Source organism: Meles meles, chromosome 1, assembly GCF_922984935.1.
Source record: "Meles meles chromosome 1, mMelMel3.1 paternal haplotype, whole genome shotgun sequence".
Classification (NCBI taxonomy): domain Eukaryota; kingdom Metazoa; phylum Chordata; class Mammalia; order Carnivora; family Mustelidae; genus Meles; species Meles meles.
In genome coordinates this window covers 191,681,396-191,698,667 of record NC_060066.1, presented here as the reverse complement: position 1 = coordinate 191,698,667, position 17,272 = coordinate 191,681,396, and the positions used below count along the sequence as shown (strand labels likewise).

General features: G+C 46.6%; 1 protein-coding gene across 1 annotated transcript in view; it reads left to right on the top strand.

Moving 5' to 3' along the window:
• Positions 1–17,272, top strand: part of LOC123925897 (CUB and sushi domain-containing protein 2-like) — an 83,000-nt gene that overhangs the window by 24,152 nt on the left and 41,576 nt on the right. The window lies entirely within an intron of this gene.

Here is a 17,272-nt window from a genome sequence, read left to right as displayed (position 1 = left end):
ACAACACCCAGTGCTCCATGCAAAACGTGCCCTCCCTATTACCCACCACCTGTTCCCCCAACCTCCCACCCCTGACCCTTCAAAACAGAGTCCGTAGTCTCTTATGGTTTGCCTCCCCTTCCAATTTTTTTTTTATAAACATATAATGTATTTTTATCCCCAGGGGTACAGGTCTGTGAATTGCCAGGTTTACACACTTCACAGCACTCACGATAGCACATACCCTCCCCAATGTCCATAACCCCCTCCCCCTCTCCCAACCCCACCTCCCCCCAGCAACCCCCAGTTTGTTTTCTGAGATTAAGAGTCATTTATGGTTTGTCTCCCTCCCAATCCCATCTTGTTTCATTTATTCTTCTCCTATCCCCCTAACCCCCCATGTTGCTTCTCCATGTCCTCATATCAGGGAGATCATATGATAGTTGTCTTTCTCCGAATGACTTATTTCACTAAGCATGATACCCTCTAGTTCCATCCACGTCGTCACAAATGGCAAGATTTCATTTCTTTTGATGGCTGCATAGTATTCCATTGTGTATATATACCACATCTTCTTTATCCATTCATCTGTTGATGGACATCTAGGTTCTTTCCATAGTTTGGCTATTGTAGACATTGCTGCTATAAACATTCGGGTACACGTGCCCCTTCGGATCACTGCGTTTGTATCTTTAGGGTAAATACCCAGTAGTGCAATTGCTGGGTCATAGGGTAGTTCTATTTTCTGTTTTCATTTTTATTTTAAGGAAACCATTTTTTTTTGTTTGTTTTCAGATTGCTCTTGACAGCCTACTTTTGTTTGTTCAATGTATTATCGTCTTGCATCTCCCTGAGAATACAATTTATGTTTTGTTTTACAAAGTCTCCTGTTTTTTCCTGCATTTACTGCATTTTGCAGCTGGGCCATTTTGTCTGATCTGTCAGCTCGTTTCCTCTAAGGAGATGCTTCTCTTTCCATCCCATGGGTTTTGTTCATTCAGGATCAAGTTGTAGCTCAGAGTTGGACTCTGGCACCAGATTGCCCACCACTCTGATGAGCTGTGCAGCTTGGGAAGATCTTTAAACAGGTGCTCTGGGCCTCTGTTCTCTTATCTGTAAAATGATGATTTAAGATGGTCTCTACGATCTAAGGTTGCTCTGAGGATGTGAGTTAACCTATCTAAACATTCAGAACAGTGTCTGGCATGAAATTCCCAAGCAATGAGAACTCCTTCCTGGGGCTGGGTCGGTGCTTGCTCATTTTACCCAGATGGGGCATCCCCTAAGCACAGCAGGCTGTAAGTCACCACTGAGAGTCACAGGTGATAGGAGCAGGTGTCAAGATGCCCCTTGGTGTGCCAGATAAGATGAGATGTGGGAAAGTCCACAGGCCTCCATGAGACCCTTCCCAGGTGCACAGACAGGACAAGTCTTGCAGATGTCTCTCCTCACCACCACCCCCAACCCAGCCAAGCACTGGAGGTGATCAGAGGGCTCTGTGGTCAACCTCACCCCAGCGAGCCAGGCAAGGATAATCCCTTGCCAAAAGTGCCTAGGAGGGATGGTGGGGAGTTGCAGAGATAACACTCAGCTCTGGGTGGGGTGCAGGCAGGAAAATGGGCCCTTCTTGGGTGTGTGTGACAAACGGGCTGGCAGTCAGATTCTGCCCTTGAACATGGTGGGTATCTGCAGCATTTGGCAGGTACTTTTCCCCTGAGTGCCAGGAATGGGACAGGCTGCCCAGTGAACTTCATCCAGTCCTGGCAGCTAACAGCAGGAGAGCAGACAGTGAGCTGCACCCTACATGTCACTCTTTCCTCTGTGGTCAGGACGTAGAACATGGAAGTTTGATCCCCTGTGGGTGAGACCTCTTCTCAGTTTCCAATGTTGGCCTGGCATTTTCCCTATTATAATCAGTGGACCAGCTCAGAGGAAAACTGGAGATGAGAGGGAGGCAAAGTTTTCTGCTCTTGGTCCTCCCCTCTACTAACATTTATCAAACACATATAGTATACCACATTCTTGATTGGTTATTACTGTCCCCATTTTACAGATGACACCAGTGAGGCTCAGAAGGGGAATGTCTCACAGTTACCCAGGGATGTGGGCTTCAGACCCATTCCATTTAGCTCCAGGCTTTTCTCTCGCCTGTCATTCTGACCCCAGTTTAGTTCCATTTAACAGAACACTCCTTGAACACTTCCTCTGTATCAGAGACTGTGCAGTGGGAAACACAAGAATTGGACTAAGGCCTGTCTTTGTCTTCCAGGGGCTCACATTCTACGAGGAAAATATTCAAACAAACAGGTCCCTCCAAGACAAAGTAGTTACTGTAAGTGAGTGTAAGCCAAGTTCAGTAATGGAGAAAAGAGAGAAGTCCTGCCTGCAGGCATTGAGGCAAACATTCCAAATGAGGGGGAAGGAGCGAAGGGACAAACAGAGCAAAACGTAGGGTCTGTCCACGAAAGACTGCTTGCTTCCTTGATGTGGCTGAGGACACATCAAGGAAGTGTGGGGGAGATGAGGTTGCGTGGGGAACAAGGGCTCTCTGCAAGACCCTGTGTGCCAAGACAAGAACTCTAGATGGATTTCTCAGTATAATGAGGAGCCATTGGAATATTTTGAAGACAGTAACCACATTCAGTTCAATTAAAATACTTGGAGCATTTACTCAGTGCCAGGCGTTCTGCCAGGTACTGAGGGTATAAATATAAATAAGAAACAGTCTTTTCCCTTGAAAGTCTCAGTCTTATAGATAGACATTTTATCAGTTAGGAATAGAAGCTGAAAAACTGACTAAAGCTGGCTTCAACAGATGGAGGTTCACTTTTCTCTTGGAACAAGGATGCGAAAGTCCCATCCAGGGTAGCCACTCAGGAGGACAGCGTCTTTCTTCTCCCACTGTTGTCCCCGGACGCTGTCCTCCGGCTTACCCCACTGCACTTCAGCCTCAAAGGGGAGAGGCCAAGGCACAGAGCTTCCCCGTGCTGAGGGTTTGTGTATTTATTCGGGGAGAATCACCATCTTTACAGGCATCTTCCTACATCTGATTAGTCAGAACTTGCCATGAAGTTCTGGCTGGGAAAGTGGGAAATCAATTTTGTTTTGTTTTACAGTTTCAGTAGTAGAGATAGATGAGAGTTTTTGGAAATAGAGTGCAGACAGACCATCCTACAGGGCTTGCTACAGATTCTAATGTGATGTGATAAATGCAATAGTGGAAGTTATGTGTGAAACACAACCGAAGAGCACGTGCAAGGATGGTTCCTAATTCCAGGTGGTGCCAGGGTGTGGGGGCAAGGTATTCTGGAGAAAAGGGGTTATGGTAGCTACATTTGAAAGCACAGTAGGAGCTCACCAGGCTGGGTGGAGGTCAGGGCCTTGCAGGCATGTGGAAGGGAGGAAGGGTTTTTTCTGGAAGAACCCATCGTCTGGTGTGATGTAATGATATCTCCATTTCTAAAAGGAGATCTGTGGCAATGCAGAGAAATTGGCTGGGAAACCAGGGAAGGAGTCTAGGATAACTGAGAGGTCCTGGTGATATTCAGAAGAACTGAGGCTTGTTTCTGAGTCCAGATCTGGCTAGGCTGGAGTCCTAGTGTGACTGGGGAATGGGGCGAAGGGAGAAGACACAGTCTCTTCCTGGTGTGCCTTTTCTAGGGAGATTTGGGGCCCATGGAGGCTGGGAAAACTTGTTCTGGAAGCTTTGATTTCCACTCCCAATGCTCATGTTTGGCTTATGGTCCTAGTTTATCGATTTTTAACTGTAGGGATGCTTTTTAATGATTAATGCAAAGGGTTACCTGAAAGCTCCCTTCTTGGTTGTTGGTCACACAGCTGTAGGATTACCGGGAGATAGAGGCCTGCAGTTTTGATGAACCAGAGCCCCTGCCCAGTGGAACTTGTCTTCCTGGGAGGAGCCTGGACCAGACAAAACATCTGGCTGTGCCCGAGACCCAGAGTCCCCACCTGCAGTTTCCCATCAATCATAGGGCCACCATCCCCCACTGCGGTCAGCGTCGTTTCCCTTAGACAGCAAGTGGGCAGCTGGCCCAGAGGAGGCAGAAGGCACCAGAAGTGAAGCTTCTGTTTGTAGCTCTTGCCAGGAATCCCGGCCGCAGGTTTAGCAGCTTCCAGAAGGTTTGTTTTTGAGCAGTGACAGCGAGTTAAACCTTAAACAGAGAAGGTCCATGTACTTGCACTGTGAGAGCTGACCTCCTGCAGGAACTGAGCAGATAAGCACATACACGGCAGGGCGTCCCTTTGTCAGACTTGAGATTTCAACAAATCGGGAAATCGTCAAAAGGAGCTCAGAAGTTTTTTGAAGGAGACGATGTGGATACTCCCTGGATTTCAGTGTAAGAGTGGTGGTGGTCTCTGGCAATTTAGTTTTCATGGATCACCTCTAGAAACAGAACACAAATTACTTCAAATCATCTAAGAATAATAACCCATCTGAGCTACCCTTGATAGTCGAATTGGCCAGCAGATGTGACCTTGACTGTGAGTTCACCATCCCAAAAATGGACTCCAGTATTTCTTAGAGGGGGATTCCATTCATTCAACAAAAGAAATGCAGACCTGCATTCCTGGCCACGCTGGACCAGTAGAGAGCTCACCCTCTCAAAAGACTAAGTAAACAAGCAAAAAAGAAATAAAAGAAACTTTTGTGATACCACATAACACACGCCATTCTTTAAAAAAGGGAATTATTTCCCTAAAGAAGTAAGAAGATGTATTCTGAAAAGATTGTATTATAGTAAACAAAAGAAAATCTAAATGGATAGATGTATGCTATTCTCGTTTAAATATAAGAAATAGGGATGATCGGTAGCAGAAGGATGGATAATGGAATGCAGGAGGGGAGATCTGAGAAAGAGTGACCTTGATAGCCACGAGTAAAGAATGAAAAGAAGCTAATGACACAGTAGCTAAATCTATAAGAGTAGCACTTGCCTTGTAAGAAATAAAAGCACTGAAGAAAGAGACAAGCTGGAGGGTCTGTCTGAGACTGCAGAGACGAAGTGCAAGGGTACGGAAATAATGAAAGAGAAGTTACCCAGTGTGGAAGACAGAGGACCAACCAGGCAGCACAGATGGAGAAGAGTATAATAATAAAATACAAACTGTGAGCAGACTCCTCTGAGAAGGGACAGAGGGAGGAACTGGACTAAAGTGTCCTTGGTGAATTGAACAGACTCACCGAGTTCCAGCCAAAACGAATTAGATAGAACTTGATGAAAAATGGATCAGTTCCAAGGATAATAAAAGATTCTTGAAAGCTTTTCGCAAAACACACTCACACAGGTAAGCACACAAACAGTCCTTCTCAAATAAAAATGGTCATTTATGAGAAACCACCCCTACACCAAACCCAATCCTCCTAAAATCTCCCCTCCTTCACATCATTGGCCAAGAACAGTGGTGCTGTAAGACCAAAGAATCATTGATTCAGCCAAGATCTAATATGCACAAAAGCCACAGAAAATTGCCACTGGGGCTTCTTGAAAACTCGCAAAGACATTGTAGTAGGCTGAGTGATGACCCCAAAAGACTTAAGGTTTTAATGACTGGAGCCTGTAAACATTAGCTTATTTGGAAAAACAATCTTTGCAGCAGTGATTAAATCAAGGCTCTTGAGATGAGGAGATTTTCCTGGATTCTCTGGGTGGGCCTTAAATGCAGCCACATGAATCCTTATAAGAGGGAAGCAGAGGGAGATTTTATACACACAAAGGAGAAGATGCAGAGATTGGAGGATGCAGCAGCAAGCTAAGGAGAGCCAACAGCCACAGGAACAGAGGGAATTATTTCATGGGAAAAGTGCCTATGCTGTGGTAATGCTAACAGTCATGGATCTTTACACAACGAATAACCGACCAAGAAAATGTAGAGTTAAATCTGTCATAAATACAAGAAATTGACAGTCGTAGAAGGACTTTAACACATCTTTCTTAGTCAAGTAAAAGGGGAAAAAAAGTCATACACCTGAAATGAATATAACACTGTGTATTAGTTACACTTCAATAAAAATAAAGAGAACAGAAATAGACTTTGCTTTAGGTGATTTTACCATTTATTGATTTTTGCACTATGTATCAGGCTTGGTGCCAGGTACTTTATATGTGATTTCATTTACAATAATCCTCCCAGCAACACTGCTGGATGGGGGCCGTTACCGCCATTCGACAGAGAAGTAAACCAAGCCTCCACAAGGTCACCTGATGAGCAATTCCAGAACAAGATGTGAAGCTGTGTATTTGATTCCATAGCCACTATTTTTCCCCCTCTGGATTATGCACTCCAGGAGGCATGAACCTTTCATTTATGGACAACATTTCTTCTGGGAAGAATAAAGGCACATCTGTCCTCACAAAATCCCTGACACCTCCAGGACCGGTTCCGGCCCATGACAGGCGGTCACACAGCCTTCATGTTCAAGGTGCCCATGACAAGAAGGAAGCCAGTCCAAGGTCACTGGTGAGGAAACCTGAAAGACACAGCAGTAGCCTAAGTCCTGCGTTTGTGCACTCCCCAGCCTCCCCGAACACCATCACCCTGGCCACTGCAGTGACCCAAAGCTCAGGTTCATTCTCTCCCTCATGGAAGTAACAAAAGAATCTTTTTTCTATTGGATACCAGCTGGCCCCAGGAAAGAAGAGCCTCTCATTTTGCCCTAGACACCAATGCTTGCTTTGGGCTTTGGTCTGTCTTCTCCATTTTTGCTCTTTGGATGGCAGGATGCTTTAATTATTATTGTCTGCTATTATAATCATGGTTTAATTGTCAGTTTGCAGATCCGTGGCTCAGAAGGGGACATTTTATAAAACAAGTATTATTTTCTTATTGTATTTGCCAGTGTCACTGAGGATAATTTAGGCTTCCTTCTCATTTGAGGGCAGGAGTGATTTCCGACCTTCTCCCCGCCAGCAGCAACTGTCTGTTCGCGGGCCATTTTCCCCTGATATAAAGATCCACCATTAGGACTTGTGCCTCTGCACCATCCGTTGTGTTCATGGAGTGGCCACGGTTGCCCTGGAGGACCAAAGGCCCTTTCACATTTTGGGGCTGCAAGTGAAATCAAATGAAGTCAACATGTCAAGACGCCGTGGATTGTATTCTTGCTTTTGTGTATCTGTCTGATGTGCGATGGATCCAGATGAGCTCCCTGTAAGCGGTGGGGTTGGCAGAATCCAAAGAGCATCCAAGGTGTCCTAGTTTCCTTGGGACTGAAAGGACTGAGGACCAGATCCCAGAAGCAGGTTTTGCCTAGGGAGAGCTCTTGAGAGGTACAGCCACCTGCAGTGAAAATCCACTGTTCCCCTAGCTTTTTAGATTGAGACTCTGGTGGGAAATCTCTTCGTGCCATTGAAGCTGAGTATCATGAGCCTTACTCCCTTACCAGCAAAGTCCGGCGGAGTTTCCGTGGCAGGCTGGTAGGGGGTGGTAGGGGAGCAAGGGCCGGTTGGGAGTGCCCTCTCTGGGGCACCTGCTGCCGGGAGATTTTGGAGGAAGGTGGGACCCTACAGAGACACTGCAAGAAAAGGTGTCTAGAGATCCTAGAACAGGGTCAGCCCCACCATCCAGGGTGCCCTGGGATTGAAGCAGGTGGCAACCAGCTGAGCATTGATGACCCCGCCCTGGAGAGAGCAGAGTCTCAGGATAGTCCCCAGGGAGCCAGAGAGAGAGAACTAGAGACCAGTGGGGCTGAGGGGCTGAGCAGTATATTTGTTGGTCCCCATGAGCACCCATGTTATACCCAAGGCGAAACAGACACCAGACTTAGGACACTGAGACCAACTCCAGCCCCTCCTTTGGTGGGCACTGGTCTTCCGCCCCTGCCTCTAGCCCTGCCCCATCACCACAGAAACCACAGAAACCACTGTCACTAAGATTATAGAGGCCACATATGTCTTGCCCTCTCCACAGCAGCTTGGGCATTATTGCTGTCCCTCTGAGACTCTCCCCTGTCTTGGCTTCTAGGGCTGCACCTTCTCCTGCTTTTCCTTCTACCTCTTAGTCTTAGTCTCCATGGGCTTCTCTTTTCCTGTTCATCCCTAAAGTCAGAATCCTCCAGAAACTCCCTTCCTTGTGTGTTTCTCACGCTGCATACTCATTGGACATGCTTGTCCAAACCCACCACCTGCACCCCATGCTTCTGTCCTCCCAAAGAACTGATACTTTTCTCTCTCTAGCCCATCCATGTCTTTACCCTGTCTCTCTTCCCTCCCTGGCATTCCCTCTTCTTCCCACGTTCCTCGTCCACCCCCTTCATCTGTGCACAGCTTGTGCATCTGACAAGACTCTCAGCTCAGTTGTCACCTCCTCCAGGGGGCCTGCCTCACCCCCTCCACCCAGGTAGAGGTCTGCTCTGTGCATGCGTTGACCGTAGAACTCATCACGCTACACTTAGGCTCAGAGACATGCCATATTCCCATCGGTTCTCTCTTGATTGGATGTGTGACTCTTGGTATCTGTATCTAGACTCAGAGAACCTACCAGGCTGGGCTTAGCCAGTGTGAGACCACGACTGCATCCTCCCCATGTCTCCTGGGTTTGGACGAGGCTGCTAGATCTGGCTCGGGGTCAGTGCAGCTAGCTCCTGTTTCATTGGTAGTGATAGAGCATCAAAGATTCAGTGGGAAGATCCAAGGAGCTGTATGTGGGCCATAAAAAGAGATGTCAGAACCTCCAGCAAAATAGGACGTATCTTCCTTAGCACAGAGGATTTCATTTCCTCTCACCATGTGGTACGCACTTGACAAGGAAAGTTGGTGAGTTTGGCTGAACTATGGTATTCCTGCAAGGTGGTGAGCAGTTCATTCATTCATTAGTTCAACCAGACCAAGAGCTTAGCATGGGCCAGGCCTGGTGCTGGGTACCAAAGATACAGAGATGAGTGAGTCAGAAACACAGCAGTTAAGGAGCTCAGTAAGACAGGTACGTCACCGATGGTTCTAAAGCTGCGGGAGCACACGGAGGGAGCATCTGTCCAGATGGGGTTCATGGGGTCGGTGGGGGAGGGGGACAGTGCACAATATGGAGACGCCCAGGGAAATGTCCCCACTGGGTGTGGGGTATCAGCTGGTACATGCTAGTCAGGTGGTGTATGAGTTTATGGGGCTGTTATAACAAACAGAATAGCTTGAAACGAGAACAGAAATGTACTTTCTCACAGTTCAAAGTCAAGGTGTCAGTGCTCCCCCTGAAGACTCTGTGGAAAAATCTGTGACCTTCTTCTGGCTTCTGGTAGTTGAGAGCCACCCTGGGCTCATAGATACGTCACTCCAGTCTCTACCTCTGTGTTCACATGGTCTGCTCCCCTCTGACCCCTCTGCTTCTCTGTATCCCAGTCTCCCTCTCCTTTCTCTTATGAAGATATCAGCCTTTGGGTTTAGGGCCCACCCTATCCCAGGATGACCTCATCTGAACTTGATTACATCTGCAACGACGCATTGACTTCCCATTAAGGGCACATTGACGATTCCAGTTAAGGTGACACTGAAGGGGTTGAACTCAGCCCGCTGCAGGTGGCAGGTATGGGAGTGTACGGGAGGGTAGGAATGTTCCGGGCAGAGAGACGTCCCTGAAGCAAGAAGACAAAAAGGAAATGAGTGGAACAGAGAGGATTGGAGGATGGCAGCTGGGGCTCCTGAAGGACTTGGTGAAGGAAAGAACAGTGTGGTTCAGAACGATCACTGTACCCCGCACAGAGAAGGTGAATCGAAAGGGTGGGAGGGAGTCTGGATCCAGGAAGGCCAGTCCCACATTTTAAAAGCCTCTGGGTGTGCTGTTCCCTCTCTTGTGATCTTCCTCTCTCTATCTCCTCCTGCTTTTCTTTTCTGTCTTCAAAACTACTGCAAAGTTTTCCTTGCTTCGCTCAGGTAGAAGACAATGTGAAAGGAATGCCTTTGGTACTAGAGAGAGATGCACTGAATGCTGGCCCTGGGCCTTACTAGCCGTTTGATACCCACTCCCCACTCCCCACGCTGCAGTGGTCTGTGTTTAAACCCCAGGGATTTCAGTCCTTCCATGAGCAAGGTGGCAAAAGTAACCTGCAAATCGAAGGGTTTTTACAGGGATCCCACACATATTACTGTGTGGTTTTCACTCAGCAGCAGCAGCCTCCTGGGCAGAGACAGAGTGTGATGCCCAGCATGCTTCAGCCTTCTTCCCTGGCCTTTGTCATGTCTGTGGCCCAAAAAAGCAGACACCCTTAGGAGGAAGGCTTCTCTGTGAAGGAGTACCTTTCGCCTCTTCCCCTCCCTTCAGTGCCTCCCCACCTGGGGTCAGGGAGGAAGGGGGTCCTCAAAACTGCTCCCAGTTTTTCAAAAGTCAAAGAAGACTGATGCTCATCTGCAGAAGAGCTGCTCAGGCAAGCTTGCTGTCTGCCAGGCCTGGAATGAGCCCTATCGATCAGAACCTCTGATTAGCATCTTAGAGACTTTGATTTCTCAAAGATGAAAACAGGTCTTCAATAAGAGTCTTAATCAGGGTGGTCGGTTTAAGTCTTCCCTGGCTCTCATCAAGGATTTCTAATACAAGGGGTCACCACACCCCTCCCTGCAGCCAGCCCCCCTGCCCCAGCTACCTGCGGTGCTCCCATTCCAGCCCCTGCCGCTACTCCCATCTGGGCAGCAGGAGTGACCGTAAAATGGAAATTGGATCCTGCCAGGCCTCAGAAGAAAGACCCCTCAATGAAATCCAAACTCCCCCCTCCGACCTTGCCCCTGCTCCTTGGGCCCCCCACCCGACCTGGCCTCCGCCTGCCCATCTCCGTCCAGCGACAGCCTTTCTGTTTGGGGGCCTTTGCACCTGCGGCTTGCTACCACAGGAAGCTTCCTCCCACCTCTTGCTCCGTCCAGGGCTGGTACCTGGGAGCCTCTCCCATTGTCTCCCCGTCTCCTCCTTCCAGAGGGCCTCCCCTGCAGGGCACTCCCTGGAAAGCGGGTCCTCTGTCTCAGCATGCTGCTTCCTTCCACGCAAGTCCCACCACAGCTGATCGTTTTTACAGGGATTTGTGTTTGAGGGAATATTGCCCATGTCCAGAAACAACTGGAAAAGGACGCCCTGTCCTCATCACCATTATCTCCCCGCACCCAGCGCAGAGAGGTGTTGAAACAAATGAATGCAGTAAGAGGTCTGGCCCTTCAGCCTCCCTCCTGGCTGCTGAGCTGCATTGTTTCTGCCTGCAGAGGACCTCGGGCTCCCTCCTCTGCCTCTCTAGACCTCTCCTCCTGCCATTCTCTAGACCTGTTCAACGCCAAGCCTTTGACTTTTGTCTGATTATCAGATCAGCTGAGCCGAATGCAACGAGCTGGCATTTTTAATTCATGGTCTCAAAGATCAGCCCTTTCACCTTGTTATGATTCTCGTGTAAGCTATTGATTACTGATAGGGCCTCCCTGCACACACCTGCCTCCCGGCCACAGTCTCTTCCTTCCGGAGGCGCAAGCGGCATTCTCAGGGGAAAGAGTGGGAGCACCGAGGTTGGACCCAGACTATAATTATGTAATGTAATTCTGGCTCGCTTTCAAACTAGCCCTTGACCTTGGGCAAGTTATTCAACCTCTCTGAACCTCTGTATTCTCATTTTTAAAGACGGAAAAGATGCCAGTTACAAAATAAAGATCCTCACGGGGGCTAAGTGAGACCACATGGAAGTGCTTTGTACTTGGTGGTTGTCATATAAACGTGTTTCATCCCTGCTCCATCTCCATATTCTCTCTTCACAGCTTCCTATCAGACGGTTCCTGCTGGAATCTCATTCATTCATTCATGGATTCATTCACTCACTCCTTCAGTTATTCACCCTCCAGGACCTCAGTGGGTCTCTTAACTAAAAGGGGACAAAACCCAGATTCCTCTAGCTAATTCTGGGGCCTCATCATCTTCCCTCTCTCAGCCCAGCTCTATTGTCTGTGACCTCCTGATGCCACTTGAACTCCAGTGTGGGAATCACCTTTCTTCCTGGCCTCTTCACCTTCCTCCACCTCTGGGTCTTGTCTCATGTTATTTTTCTTTATTTTTTTTTATTCATCTGACATAGAGAGAGAAAGAGAGATAGTGACAGAGAGCATGAGCAGGGGTAGAGAGAAGGAGAAGCTCACCAGGGAGCCCAATGCAGAGTTCGATCCCAGGACCCTGGGATCACAGATCCAAGCCAAATGCAGACACTTAACCAACTGAGCCACCCAGGCGCCTCTTGTCTCATGTTATTAATGCAAAGAAAACCCACTCCCTTTCATGCCATACAAACTTAAAGTCTCATCTCCTCCCTCCCTCCCTGACAAGTCCAGCCCCCTAGAGCCTCTCTTTTCTGAGAACGCATCCAGCCACACCACACAGCTTACCTCCTGGTCTGCTCCTGTGGTTAAGGCCAATTCTGTATCCATTGAGTATCACAGAGAAAGCAGAAAAGGAAGGGTGCAGCTTGGCACGGCAGTGGGTATGCCTGTTGGCTCCGCTTCCTGGGAAGCTCCCACTTCCTCTTTCCAATCAAGTGTGGGGCCCCAGACTGCCAGTCTGTTTCCTGCTGAATGCATGGAAGGGAAGCCCATCTGTCTTTACTTTGCCAGAACCCCCCGGAGGGGATGCCTGCCAGGGGAACTAGCACCCACACAGCTTCTGGTGTGGCGGACCTGCACCTCTATCTATAAAAGGGTTTGCTTGGGAAATCCAGGAGATTCACTTGAATCCTAGTAAAACTACCTGGTAACTGAAAAGAAAAAACATGCACACATACCCAACAATAAACACATAAATAAAAATTAGATCCCATTCATAATAAAATTAAAAATTTAATAAGATGTATGCAAAAAGAAAAACATAACAAAGAAGAAAACCATGAAAATGTTACCAAGACACATGAACAAAGCCCTAAATAGGTTAAGATACCCACAGTGTTCCTGGCTGGGGAAAAATAACGTAAAGCTATCAGTTTGCCCAAATGAATGAAGGCATGTGTGCAATTCCAATCAAAGTATCAGTGAGGTTTTTTTGGAACTTGATAACTATAAAGTTCATCTCAAAGGATTAATTTGGGAAAATAGCTAAGAAATTTGGGGGAGAAAAAATGAAGGGGGATTTGCCCTGGAAGAATATGAAATATGAAAACAGAAGTAAGTTGTGTAGGTGTGTTTATGGTACAACAAGTAGCCTCTGTAGAGACCAAGGAGGGAATCCTGGAGTTAAGGAGGGTGTCTAGAATCAGAATCATGACTAAAATGATATTTCATATCCATGAGGGGAGCCTGGGTTATTCAGTGACAACTGTCTTCATTCCCCAGACATTTGTGGGCACCATCCAAAGTGTCAGGCACATCATAGGCTCTGAGGCCACCAGAGTGAATAGCCCCTGGTCCCCCATTCATGAAAATTATCTTCTAGTTGGGGAGACAGGTAGTAAACAAATGAGTAAGTATAGACTGCAATAAATGCTCGGGAGGAAGTAAACAGAGCATTTTGATAGTCAAAACATGGACGAGGCTACTTTAGACCAGTGGTAGGAGAGTTGAGTGTCCATCTGGAAACATAGTGAACCTATAAACCTCAAAAAATAGAACTAACAAGATCTGGGGAAACACTCAAGTTTGGCTTTTTAATCTTGTGGGAAGAAGTGGGTTTGCCCAAGCATCACACGACACCCAGTATCTTTTTTTTAAGTTATCTCTTTTAAAAAAATATTTTATTAATTTGAAAAAGAGAGCACAAGCAGGGAGAGCAGCAAGCGGAGGGAGAAGCCAACTCCCCACTGAGCAGGGAGCCCAATGTGGGGCTTGATCTCAGGACCCTGGGATCATGACCTGAGCTGAATTGAAGGCAGACGTTTAACCAACTGAGCCACCCAGGCGCCCTGCCATCTGTATCCTTAAGGGAAAAGAGTAGCATATTTGTTACATAAAATGACTTAAGTCCAGACACACCCAGGTGGCTCAGTCGGTTAAGTGTCTAACTCTTGATTTTGGCTCATGTCATGATCTCAGCGTCCTGGGATCCAGCCCATGTCAGGCTCTGCGCTCACCAAGGAAAAGGATTTTTCCTTCCTTGAGGATTTTTCTTCTTCTCCTCTGCCCCTCCTCCCACTTATTCTCTCTCTATATAATAAATAAATCTTTTAAAAAATAAATAAATAAAATAAATCTTAAAAAACAAATAAGTCCTACACCAAAATAGGCACCATAAACAAAATTTAAAGGGCAAAAAGACACCAACTGCTAGGAGAAAATATTAGCAATACCTAAGAGAGAAATAAAAATAATGAATAAAAATTGTAATTAATTGTAAATAGAATTTTAAAAGACAAATAACTCAGTTAAGATGGCTAAAGGTTATGAAGATATGTAACTGGGCAATAAATATATGCAAAAATATGCATATAACAAAATATAACAAAGATACGTATTTAATATGTACGTAACTTAAATTATCCAAAACACCAGTGAGATTCCATTTTGGTTTAGCAGATGGGCAAGTATTTTAAATATCTGATGTTGATGAGGTGAAGTTTAGAGAGAAGAGTCACACTGATACTGTTTAGTGAGAATGTAAATTGATGCAATCACTTAAGAGAATAATTAACAGCATTTATAAAAGATTTTTAAGTGTATACTCATCCCCCCTCCCCAGAATTCCTCCAACAGTCGACTGAGATGTTAACAGAAATGGGCAAAGCTATGTAAAGATGGGAAAGTTCCTTGCAGTCTTATGTGAGATAGTGAAATACAACAGTGTCCATTTTTGTAGGAAAAAAAATGAAATACATGTATTACGTCCCTAACAGTCTTAAGCAAAAAAAGTAACTTAAAATTCTGTAAAATATGGTCCCATTTGGGGAGTGCGCACTGTATGCGCACTGAAAGAAAGTCTGGAACGATATGCAACAAGACTAATATCAAGTGAAAAGCTTTGGAGAACAAATTGGTTTGTGTAAGAGACTTTTCAAAAAATTCAGTACATCTATATATTGTTTGTCTTTTTCTGCCTTGAGCTTGCCTTATTTTTATAATTTAAACATATATTTTTTAGGGATTTTATTTTATTTATTTGAGAGGGGAGGGGCAGAAGGAGAGGGAGAAGGGAAGCAGACTCCCCGCTGAGTACACCAAGCCAGCCACTGCAGGGCTCAACCCCAGGACCCAGAGAGCACGACCTCAGCTAAAACCGAGAGTTAGATGCTCAACCGATCGAGCCACTGAGGTGCCCCTGAAAAGATATTTTTAAAAGGAGATAGTGATAAATGGATTGGCTTCTGGAATAGAAAAAGGGCATCAGTGGAAAAACTGGTGAGATTCAAATGAAGCATGGAGCCGAGTTCATAGTAATGCATCCAAGTTGTTTCATCAGTTGTGACAAAAGCACCTGGGAAACATAAGACATTAACAGTGGGAGAAACGGTGAGGGGTCTATGGGAATTCTCCATATTAACTTCACAACTTTTCTGTAAGTCTAAAATTGTTCCAAAATAAAAATTTGATTAGGAGAGAAAGGCTGGTAGTCAAATAGCTTTGGCAGCTAGAACCTCTTTGCTATGGGAGAATTCAGGGTTCCTATTCAGCTACCTTTCCCTGAGAGCTCTGTCTGTGGCCTGCAGGCAGCCTGCCCTCTCATGTGGAAACCCAGCCGGCCTCCTCAGATCCCCAAGGATTATCTAAGCCAGGCCTGTGTGTAGCCAGTGTCCCAAGTTCTGTTCCTGGAAATCAAGATGTAGGCTCACCGCTCCCCCCCCCACAGCTGGATCAGCCTCTCAAGCCCCACAACACACCCCTTACCTTTACCCCCACGCCCCTTTTTCTAAGGCCGAGTTTCTTAGAGCAGATTTAGGTTCAGAATCAAATTGAGACAAAGGTGCAAAACTTTTCCATTTGCCCCCTGCCCCGCCACATGCACAGCTTCCCCATGAACCACACCCCCCACCAGGATGGGACATTTGTTACAAGTGGTGAGCGTACGCTGACACATCGTTATTGCTCCAAGTCCGTAATTTCCATCAGGGTTCACTCTGGTGGTGTACATTCTATAGATTTACTTTGGCCAGAAATGGCCAAACTGTCTTCCAAAGTGGCCTTACTATATTGCATTCCCACCAGCAGTGTGTGAGAGTTCCTGTTTCCCTCCCCATGGGCACTTGGTGGTGTCAGTGTTCTGGATTTTGGCCATTCTCATAGGCGTGTCGTGGTATCTCATTGTTGCTTTCATTTGCATTTCCCCGATGACAGGATGTGGAGCATCTTTTCATGTGATTATTCCCCATTTGTCTATCTTTGGTGGGGCGTCTGGTACGGTCGTTGGCCCACTTTTTAAGCAGACTCACTCGTTTTCTTATTGTTGAGTTTTAAGATTTCTTTGTATATTTGGGGTAACAGTCTGTTATCAAATTATGTCTTTTGAAAATATTTCCTCCCAGTCCACGGCTCATCTAAACTGAAATTTTTAATCTCAGTAAAGCCTAGCTGATCGGTTGGTTTTCCCCCCCTCCCCACGGGTCATGCCTTTGACTTATCTAGATGTCTTCCCCACACCCAAGGTCGTGTAGGGTTTCTCCCAGTCTTCTAGGAGTTTATAGTTTTATGTTTACATTTAAGTCTGTGACCTAGTTGGAGTTAACTTTTATAAAGGGCCTCAAATCTACAGCTAGATTCATTTTTTGCATGTGTGTGTCCAGTGGCTTCAGTGCCATTTGTTGGAAAGACCATCTTTATTCCCTCGTCAAAGATCAGTTGACTGTATTTCTGTGGGTCTGTCTCCGCATTCTCTATTCTGTTCCATGGATCTCTTTGTTCTTCGCCAATACCCACCACCTTGATTACCGCAGCTGTGTCATTACGTCTACACTGGGTACAGTCAGTCTCCAGTCTTGTCCTTCTTCTCTATCATGTAGCTGTTCTGGGGCTTTCTCCTTTCCATATGAACTTTAGAATCAATAGTTTGTCAATAGCCACAAAACGGCTTTCTGGGATTTTGCCCAGGTGTATGCCTTCTCGGCGTCTCCCTCACAATCTAGAATGATAGTGGACTCAGGAGGAAGTCTGGGGACCATGGTGGACAGTGAAGAGATGGTTGGGGTTTGACAGTGGCAACATAAAGCTCAGGATGATTAACAAGGTGCACAAAGCCTACACCCCCCTCCCACCCCCGTCCCGGCTGTTAGAGACCCCCAGTGGGAGGGGCAGGCCGGCTGGAAGCCATGAGGGAGGGTGCCGATGGACACTGCTCTCTCTTCCTTCTGGCAAGTCTTTCTTGGGTCTCCGACCTCCTCTGACCTGAAGCCCCTGGGAAGAAGGCGCTGAGCCCA